Here is an 11,901-nt window from a genome sequence, read left to right as displayed (position 1 = left end):
GTTCATTGCATTGAAAGGATGTTTGCACACACACCCCCCTCACACTTTTTATCAAAATATAGTGATCTGAAAGAATTGTAGGAAGAAATAAGAAGTGAAAGTAACTTGGCTTTGAAAAATTTGGTCAATTTTCTCCCTCTAACCCCCCGCCCCGCCCCTGCCCCTTGAAATGTGATTTTTGAGTTTGAGCAACTTTTAATTTCCCTTTATTTTAAGTATGTTTTACATGCAAAGATCTAGCGAGAGAGATCTGGAACACCCCTCTGAAATTTGTATTTAGTTATTTAACGCACAAACTAAACCAAGTAAACATTATTTAATGTATAAAATAAATCATCTAAAAGGCACCTTAGAACCACCCTCCCTTTCCCCCTCCCCTACCGAAAATGTGGATTCGTGTTAAGTTAGTATGAAAAATGTCATACACATGAAGATATGACGCATAAGAACCCCCTATCTCCGGCCGAAATAAATTTTCACATTTAGGAAAGGACACGTATTTTTTTTCTTGTCAAGAAATTCTGGGTTGGATTTTTTTTTCTCACCAGAGTGACCCTCTTGGAAAAAAGGTCCTAAAGATCCGCACCTTTGTTTTAAATTTACATAAATATCAATATAAAAATAAAATTTATTCAAATATGTGTGGCATTTGGCAGTAAGCAGCTGACAGTTAGCAGTAAGCAGTCAGCAGTTGGCAGTAAGCAGTTGGCTGTCGTATATGGCATTCCATATTTAACTGATCTTTAGAGATCCATTTTTTTTTTATAAGAGCAACACAAAGAAAATTTTACAAATTTCATTTTTTTTTTGTTTCCTTTTTTTCAAATAGGTATGGAATGCCATATACGACAGCCAACTGCTAGTTCTGCCAATTGCTGACTGCTTCCTCATTCCTGCCAACTGTCAGCTGCTTACTGCCAACTGCCACACATATTTGAATAAATCTTATATCTATATTGATATTTATGTAAATTTTCAAAAAAAAAAAAAAAAAAAAAAAAAACAGGCGCGTATGGAATGCCATATACGACAGCCAACTGTTTACTGTCAACTGCTGACTGCTTACTGCCAACTGTCAGCTGCTTACTGCCTACTGCCACACATATTTGTATAAATTTTATATTTTTTTATTGATATCTATATGAATTTTCACAAAAAGGGAAAAAGAAGGCACGGATCCAGGAAATTTTTTCCAAGGGGGTCACCCAGGTCAAATTGAATTGAATTAAATGTCCAATATGTTTTATCTCATGTAATTTTCAATATGCAGTTGATAAAGTACATTGTTTTTTAGGGTAATAAAATGAATATTTTCTGCCTTTAATCTTTAAAGACAACAAAACCTTTGAAGAGCGAATAATAATAAAAAAAATTGTCGTTTCGCAGAGAAAGATGTTTTGAAAATAAATTTCCGTTTTCCATTATATTCTATAGTTAAAAATTTCCTAAAATTAAAAATGTTTATCTCTGTGTGTTATAATGTTTCACATGCATAGATCGGGGGGGGGTTAAATTTGTACAGCAGGGACGTAGCAACAAGGGGGGGGGGGGCAGGGTTGCCTCCCCCCACTTTTTCCTCAACATTACTTTACTATAGAAAATGTTCATTGCATTGAAAGGATGTTTGCACACACACCCCCCTCACACTTTTTATCAAAATATAGTGATCTGAAAGAATTGTAGGAAGAAATAAGAAGTGAAAGTAACTTGGCTTTGAAAAATTTGGTCAATTTTCTCCCTCTAACCCCCCGCCCCGCCCCTGCCCCTTGAAATGTGATTTTTGAGTTTGAGCAACTTTTAATTTCCCTTTATTTTAAGTATGTTTTACATGCAAAGATCTAGCGAGAGAGATCTGGAACACCCCTCTGAAATTTGTATTTAGTTATTTAACGCACAAACTAAACCAAGTAAACATTATTTAATGTATAAAATAAATCATCTAAAAGGCACCTTAGAACCACCCTCCCTTTCCCCCTCCCCTACCGAAAATGTGGATTCGTGTTAAGTTAGTATGAAAAATGTCATACACATGAAGATATGACGCATAAGAACCCCCTATCTCCGGCCAAAATAAATTTTCACATTTAGGAAAGGACACGTATTTTTTTTCTTGTCAAGAAATTCTGGGTTGGATTTTTTTTTCTCACCAGAGTGACCCTCTTGGAAAAAAGGTCCTAAAGATCCGCACCTTTGTTTTAAATTTACATAAATATCAATATAAAAATAAAATTTATTCAAATATGTGTGGCATTTGGCAGTAAGCAGCTGACAGTTAGCAGTAAGCAGTCAGCAGTTGGCAGTAAGCAGTTGGCTGTCGTATATGGCATTCCATAGGCGCGGATCCAGAGACATTTTTTCCAAGAGGTCACCCTGGAAAAATTAAATTGACTAAATGACCATTATGTTTCAATTTATGTAATATTCAATATACAGTGTATGCCATTGATAAATACATTGTTTATTTTTATTTTCTTATTTGAAATATGTTATAAAATGATTATTTTCTGTTTTTAATCTTAAAAGAAGAAACCCCCCATCCCCCACCCCCACCCCCGGAGACAACACAACCTTTGAAGAGAGAAAATTTAAAAAATACTCGTCGTTTCGCAGATAAAGATGTTTTGAAAATATTAGGTTTTTTTTTATATTTTCCATTATTTTCTACAGTTAAAAATTTCCTCAAATTAAACATGTATATAATATATCTCTGTGTGTTATATTGTTTCACAAATATCTTGGGGGGGGGGGCATATAAATTTGTACAGTTATGGGTTAATGTATAAACTAAACGAAATAAAACTAATCTTGGACCCTCCACGTAGAAAACGCCAATCAAACATGTATATATCTCTTTGTTTTTACAAATAAGATTTGTTTTACATGCATAGATCTAGAGAGAGAGAGGTCCGGACCACCCTTCTGAAATTTGTAAAGTTATTTAATGCACAAACTTAACCAACTAAAAGTTATTCAATGTATAATAAATCTATCACCGTGTGAAAATGACTGATTTACATATAATTCATTTTGGACTCTAAATGTTATATTTAATTTTATTTTTTTTGCATTCTAAATTTATTTTATGTGAAAGTTTGTATTTTGACAAATATTTCTCATGTGTAATTTCTGATTCTTTACTTAATTACTAAGTGACACTTGTCGGACACCAAAGGGGCAGAGTGTTTATGCCCAAGGACCTTTTTATCACTTAAACAAACATTATGCAATTATTTAATTATCGACCTTCTTTATGTCCATGCCATCAAAGTATTTCCTTAATTGTTCACTGAATCACTTTTACTCATTGTCAACACCTGTCATTTTTAACTCATTGTACATTTTCCCATAAATACAATTGTCAAATTTTACTAAAGCAGTTCGGAGGCCAGGTGTACTAACGGCCACACGTCCGACTCGTTCCCCATCATCATGTTTTAACTATTTTAATATTTAACAGTTTGGAGGCTTCGGCCATATCCAACTGGTTGCTGTTTTTGTTGTTCCATGTTTGTCATTTCCATCGTTGGGACTTATTGTTAATAAATTCGGAAACCATACTTATTCCTCGTCATTTGGACTTTTATATGTGTCATTGGGAAGAGTCCTTGGAATACGGCATTACTACTTCCGGCCAACGACGCCACTCACTTTCCCTGCCAACATTCCCTCTTGCCCGATCAACGACACATCTTCTAGACCCAAATTACGCGGTCATAAATCAACTAAAAGGGACCTTAGAACACCCCCCTCTCCCCGAAAATGCGGTTTAGTGTTAAGTTGGTATAAAAAAAAGTCATAGACATGAAGGTATGACGCATGAGAACATCCTCTTCCCGACTGAACTTAATTTTCACATTAAGGAAAGGACTTTACTTTTTTATTTTCTTGTCAAGAAATTTCTGAATTGGATTTTTTTAACAAGAGTGACCCTCTTGGATAAAATGTTCTAGATCCGCGCCCCCTTTTTTTTGAAAATTCACTTAAATATCAATATAAAAATAAATTTTTTTTCAAATATGTGTGGCAATTAGCATTTAGCAGCTGACAGTTGGCAGTAAGCAGTCAGCAGTTGGCAGTAAGCAGTTGGCTGTCGTATATGGCATTCCTATGGAATGCCATATACGACAGCCAACTGCTTACTGCCAACTGTCAGCTGCTTGCTGCCAACTGCAACACATATCTGAATACGTTTTATATTTGTTTTAATATTTATATGAATTTTCACAAGAAAGGCACGGATCCAGGACATTTTTTCCAAGGGGGTCGGTCACCTTGGTAAAATTGAATTGAATAATGACCAATATGTTTTATCTTATGTAATATTCAATATATTAAAAAGCGGTTGATAAAGTACATTGATTATTTTTTTTTTATTTGTTTTCCTATTCGAAATAGGTAATAAAATGACTTTTTTATGCTTTTAGTCTTTAAAGACACCCCCCCCCCCCCGGAAACAAAAAAAAAAAACTTTGAAGAGAGAATAATAATGAAAAAGATTCGTTATATCGCAGAAAAAGATGTTTTGAAAATAAATTCCGTTTTCCATTATATTCTATAGTCAAAAATTTCCTCAAATAGAAGATGTATATCTCTATATCTCTGTGTTATAATGTTTCACAATTCAATTCAATTCTTTATTGACACTAAAGCACATATCTATATACAGGAATATAGATATTCACACGCATAGATCTCGGGGGGGGGGGGTAAATTTGTACAGTCATACGTTAAATAAAATTAACGAACTACCGGCTGACCTTTGACCCTCCACTTAGAAAACACCGATCAAACATTTACATCTCCTTGTTTGCACAAATAAAATATGTTTTACATGTATAGATCTAGAGAGAGGGGTCCGGAACACCCCTTTGAAATTTCTGGAAAAGTTATTTAATGCATAAACTAAACTAACTAAAAGTTATTTAATGTATAAAACAAATCAACTAAAAGGGACCTTACCCCCCCCCCCCCCCCGAAAATGTGGATTCGTGTTAAATTGTTATGAAAAAATGTCATACACATGAAGGTATGATGCATAAGAACCCCCTCTCTCCGGCCGAAATAAATTTTCGCATTTAGGAAAGGACTTTATGTCTTTTATTTCTTGTCAAGATATTTCTGGGTTGGATTTTTTTTTTTACCAGAGTGACCCTTTGGAAAAAAAAATGTCCTATAGATCCGCGCCTTTTTTTTTAAATTGACATAAATATCAATATAAAAATAAGATTTATTCAAATATATGTGGCAGTTGGCAGTAAGCAGCTGACAGTTGGCAGTTAGCTGTTGGCTGTCGTATATGGCATTCCATACATTCCATAAATAGGCTTATTTGTAAACGATGATAGCGGAGTTACTTTTCTTTGCTTGTCACAAGGTATGTTTTGTGCTGGTTAAATAAATAAATTAATAAATCAATCAAATAATCAATTAAATAAATTAATTGATTTAAAAAATAATCAAAAAAGAACAAATAAAAATATGTTGTTTTGAGCATATTTTTGACAAGCAAAAGGATAATTAAGAAACAAGTAAAAACACATAATAATTGTCATGCAAAATAGTAGCAAAAACATGTACAAATGAGAGTCAATAATATATCTAACTAAGATTCATTTATAAATTTATGAACAGCGGCAAAATGCCATCTGTCTGTTTATCTGTTTGTCTGCAAATATTGAAAGATTGATAAGTAGAAGACGAGATCACCCGTGCCCCATAGCAAACTGTAACCTTCGCTATACTTTTGAACCATGAATAAAAGAGACTATAAGATAAGATAAGATGAGATTTATTGATACCAATTTGAGGCCCATCAGGGCATATATACAAGTAATGATAAAAAAAACATACAAGAAGAAAATCAAAATTGGTAGTAGCAACTAACAGAAGATTAAAGATGATACAGCAGTTGGGGATTACAACATAAATAATCTACATACTGTAAATACAAGGCTTTTTTTTTTTTACTAAAGTATAAACATTATATTACTCTTATGTAGTTATATGTTTCTTTTTTTAACATTGCAGAATTCGCTATTTCTTATTTTAAAGATATTGATTAAAAAATTACCAAGCTTGATAAGCAACATGTCATTTTCACTATATATTTGGTATGCATACTCCATTTATAAAGCTCTTTCAAATGACACCAAGGTCAATGACCTTGTGACCTTAACTGTGACCTAAATCTTATAATGGAAAAAAAAACTTTTCTGAAAATTTAAACAAAAAAAACTTTTTTAAAAGTTAGAGACTTCATATTTGGTATGCATACACCACTGATTAATGTAAGCTCAATTATTTCCACACCATGGTCATAATCTTGTGACCTTGAACACCAAGATGTAGCCATGGGACAAATTTTTTTTTGCGCTATAAGTTTTGGACAAGATATTATTTTTAATACCAAAGCTTGGCAACACGTACTTTTTAAAGTAATCTTTTTTTTAATGGTCCCAAGGTCAAAAATTTTGACCTTGTGACCTTAACTGTGTCCTATATGCTAAAATAGCTTTTAAAGAACCTTCACCATAACTTTTTAACCATAAGAGATAGAGACTTCATATTTGGTATGCTTACTTCGCTAATCATTCTCTTTCAAATAACACCAAGATCAATGACCTTGGGACCTTGACTGTGACCTACATGTATATGCTAAATATACGTTTTTTAAGCTTTGTTGCATTCCACAATTTCCTACAATACTCCTGTGTAACATGATATTATATATTTCTTGACTAAGTTCGAGGGCAGAATGCCTTTAGTTGGACCTATGAACCACACTGTCTGCCTGAGGCCTTTAGACACAAATTTGGCAGACAGTTTTGTTCTTGGGTCGAAAGAAAGCATTTAGCCCAAGAACATAGTCAATAATTTTTTTTAGCATACATGTATTTGTTACTGTCCTTCGTGATGTATCCTCAGGTCTGTAACTACTGAACACCAAGGGATGAAAATGAGATTAAGCTCCGCCCATTCTGTGACGTTAAGCGGTCCATCGCATCGACCGGTCCAACATCTCACTCAGCCAGCAAATCATTAGAAATTTTAGATTCCGTATAAAGATTTGAATAACAACACATTTTTAAAGGTATAACAAAATTTAATACGCGCCTGCATTGCATTGATTTCGTAATAGGAATACATTTATGCAAATAATTCGTAGTTTTGTATAACATTTCAGTATATATTCGACACGAGTTCTATCATATATAAATTTTGAATTATATAATAATTTTGTGTGTGATTTTTTTTCTTTTGTACTGTATATAATTTTTTTTTTGTATTGCACAATTTTCCGATTACAAAGTACAATGGAAAAATAAGAATACAAATGGAAAAGATTAAGAAAGCAAAATTAATGAAAAATTTTATCCTTTCGAAATTGTAATTTATGAAAGAATCATATAATTTTAAACTTGAAGAAAGTAGTGACATGAATGCAGTTTTCATATCTTCTTAATTACGTTAAGACTATACATGCGCAGTTTTCAGTCTGTCTGTAAGCAAGCATTTATTTTCAGGCTAACGTATCCACAGTCTATGATATGCTTAGCTTGTTTTTTGAATTCGCATCACCTAATTGTTAGAATTTCGACGGAATCGTAAATGTGAAATATCTGCCGACTATCGACACAAATCCACTGACGTTAATGTTACTGTTACAGGGATTTCAACCACTTCGTTTAAAGTCAGCATTTCGTAAATTCTGTGATTTATATAATGGCCGTATTAGCAAAATTTAATATAATCTAACACTGGGTATTTTAGTTGACTTGTTTCATACTAGTTGTTAGGCTTTTATTTTTCTTTCCCTGATCAATACATAGGGCTCACAGCGGGTGTGAGGGTCGACAGGGGATGTTTACTACTCCTTGGCACCTGATCCCACCTCTGGAATTTTCAGGGCTCCATGTTTATTCCCTCTTTACAGATTTGTATATTGTTTATAGATTTTTTTCTTTTAGATCTATCAACAATCGACAACCTTTTCTTCATTCTCTTATTGAACAATTTACAGACAGAAATTGTTTGAACCAAAAAGTGACAAAAGCTCCAGTATTGGCTTAAAATGGATGCATGTTTGTCAAGTAGCGACTCTACGGAAGTAAAGAAAATTGTAAACGCGTTAAAAGTAAAATGGACTTACAAATACTATAATCGTTTTCTACGTGTGGTATTGAAAATACAGTTGGTCAGTTTCCTTGATAGCCTCTTGTACCAGATACAATTTACAAATGAAGAATTATCCATCATTATTATCAGAGTTACTTTACAGGCAAATGGTCAAATAAAATTGTCCAAATTGGTATCCTTTACCCGTTCTGAGAGGCGAGCAAAAGGAGTGGGGCAACACTAAACATGTCTTTATTTCATAGCGGGGGCATAAATCAACACAAATGTTATCTACAAATCAAAGGGGTGGATAAACTTAGATATTTAAAAGAGTAGAGTGATCGAAAAACATACACAGAAGTTTATTCGAATCAGAGCTCTTCAACGCGGGCGACAAATTCTCCGTGATATCCTTTGATGGTGAAGGTTGAGGATTTGGGCGCTAATACCTCGGAGGTCTACGGCTTGACTCGCTAAAGCCCCCACTGCTCTCTCTTGTGTGTTACGCTCCACTCGAGCCTGGTAGTGCGGACTGTGTTGTCTAGGGCCAGTGTAAGCCACAACACGCACTTGTCTGGCTGTGCACCGATTTGGCCGTGTCTCTTGAGATTGGGGTCTCACGATTTGCTGGAAAGGGGTAAACAAACTTATTGATGTCTATTAGCCCACGTTTGCAAAATACCACCATTGTAACACCTTTCAACGAGTTAAAGTCTCACTGTTGGTATTTCTTTGAACTGGAACATTTGGTACACACATTATTGAAAAAGTACTTAAGTTGTAAGAACTAGAATTCCAACTTTCCTCTTGAAAAGATGAAACAAAATCTTGATCTCTGTGATATAAGAAAACACTTACAAATTTGGGGCAAAATTAAGTGTACACCGACAGTGAATAAGTTATCAAAGATTTTATTTTCTAAAAGGATACACGCCTCTTTTAGAATTTTAAAGAGCACAGCATGATATTCAATAAACGTTTAATGCCTATTGTCACAAAGATGGTGCCAGCGGTTTTATCTGAAGAATTATAAATTTAGATTTTTTAAAATCGTTATTATATCAGCCTTTCTGGAATATAAATAGTATAAAAACTGATAAATTCTTGAAGAGGTGTGTAAATGTAGTTAATATATATACTAGTTACATCCCCAACACGTCAAACCGATGCACCTGAGTGTGAGGAACTGGACGTCAATTATCACCAAAGTGACCATTAAAAAGAAATTTATTTTTTGGACAAAACCAGTGATACCTATGTGACACCTATGAGACGTAATGTCTCCGGTTCAAAATAAAACACCACAGTTCTCGAAGAGCTCTCAAAGATTTGATTAAGCAGTCTTAATGTTTTATTATTGTTTCTTCGGAAAATAACATGATTATTATGAGACACTCCATAAATTTACTCTTAAAAGGCTTCAGCTGGAGAATAATACATAGTTTTATAACATCGTGATCTGAACATATTCATGTTTTTTTGTCTAGTAATTATTTTAATATACCGGTATATATATATATACAGTTGACAAGTTTCCAGCATCAGAATCACATACTGTTGATGGTTATACTTATAATTATATATGCCTTAGTAATTTATCCATTTTTATCTGTCCTCTTCATTTACCAGGGACTATCAGAAAATTTATTCTTTTAAATTACGTTTCAACAAGAGACTTATATCAAGTATATAGTTTTAACTTTATTTGTAACTTCGAAACCGAAAAACAAATCTATGAAGAGAGGAAGAAAGAGAGCTTTTACACTGAAAAATATTTGATTTTTAATGGGACTTAATGTATACATTTCATTCAAACATTGAAAAAAAAATTTAAAAAAATAACTAGTCACTAGAAAGACTAATAAATTTATTAATTATCCATACAATCGCTACCTTAAACGTAGTTTTAGAAGGTATTAAGAAGGTTTACTAGTCAGTAGATAACGTTAGTAAATCTAGAATTTATAAGTAACTTTCAATATTTTAGTAAGTATCTACTCTCGCTCCACGTGACGCTGTATACGAAATGATTATAAATACTAATCACGACGAACGCTTTACTATATAAGCACACTAGTTAAATTAATTATAGGTATTTCTTAAAGTGAATATACCTATATGCATAAAAACTTATCTTAAAGTACAATGTAACTATTCATCATCAAGGTAAAAATCCGTATCAATGAAGTAGGAAATCCTCTTTATACGATACACAGAACGTTTTTAACAGAATGTTGTTAAGATTTTTTTTTTTTTAAATAAACGTGAATCACGCGACACAGGCCTTTCTTTCAAAAATCCCCACAGAAAGGAAATTGATTTTTCTAACCATCTTTAACATGAATTTAATAATCTGTGAAAAAGAAACATGTGTTCCTAATTATAGTAGATTAAAGTTCCTTTTAATTAATGAACTAATAAATTTATTCATTTATTTATTTATTTATTTATTTATTTATTCATTTATTTATTTTCTATTTTATTCATCTTTATATTTATATTTTATTTATTTATGCAGATACACGAAGAAGGAAAATATATAGATATAATGAGATTTTTTGTTTCATATATTTAATTCTCCCTTGTTGTTTTTTTTCCAGACTAAAGTATTTTCCAAAAAAAAAAAAAAAAATCAAGTAATAAAAAAGTCATTGAATAAATCAACTTTATAAATCTGCATGCACACGTATTTAAGACTAAATGCAGAGAAAGACATGGAAATATAAAATAAAAAAAACCCACAGCTTTCATATATACAGCAAGCCATGTTAAAGTACAGAATTGGTTTGGAGATGGTTACTAAAATTGTATATGCAAGATCTGATTTAAAAAAATTATATTTAAAAAATAATCATAATTTAAATTAATTTTGTATTTTTTTTCAAATAAAATTCAAAATATTACATATTTTCAAAATTTAAAATTGTAAGTTTAATTTATTTTGTATAATATTTACGTGACGTTCTTAACCGCCATGTCGACATATTTTACTCCGTTTCGTCAAGTCAGTTTCACTTAATTAACTAAAAGTAAGCGTTTAATTTCAAAATTATTCTCAAACTTAATTACAAGTATCGATTTAAAAGCAGCTATTTTCTTCACACGTTTTTGTGAAAAGTGGGCCGAAACACTCGGACCGATTTGTCAGATCGGTGAATAACATTAGGACAATTTGAATTAAGGGGGGATTCTGAGAAATTGATGTGAAACGTTGACGAGAGAAAGGCAACATAAATGTTTATCAGCCGTGGTCTCCCCGTGTTTTCCTTTCAGGTTCCCAGCTGATGTATGCAAATTACTTAGTTTGACGAAGTCTGATAGTAAATTCGCGTGTTTGAGCAATTAGCTGCAAATATCAACATTTTTTCCCAAAACACCTGAATTTACGGGTCACTCTTGATGGAAAAAATATATCAGCGGATAAGTCTGCGAGATTCCGTGTTTTCTTTCGGATCTGTGTTAAATGAGATTTCGGATTTAGTTACGTCATCACTTTGACCAATCCGGATTATAAGATTAGTACTTTGATCCCGACCGAAATGCCGCCGATACAAATAAATAATTTAGCAATATTCACGACTTCTGAGACGAGCGCCCAGGCGCCGTAAAGCACTCCACAAGGGGGGAAAGTACTCATGAGTAAAGTGCATTTTAGGAGAAAACTTCAATTTTTCTTTTTATTTTCCAATTTGATTACATTTTGCAGAGATGCGATGGCGACCGTATTTACAAAATACACCTCTTTCTTTTTCGTTTGCGTTAGGAAAATGATGATGATGTAAGCAT

This window comes from Saccostrea cucullata, unplaced genomic scaffold (assembly GCF_032062105.1).
Source record: "Saccostrea cucullata isolate Sc308-1 unplaced genomic scaffold, CSIRO_AGI_Scuc_v1 ctg1281, whole genome shotgun sequence".
NCBI classification, from domain to species: Eukaryota; Metazoa; Mollusca; class Bivalvia; order Ostreida; family Ostreidae; genus Saccostrea; species Saccostrea cuccullata.
This window is presented reverse-complemented; position numbering follows the sequence as displayed.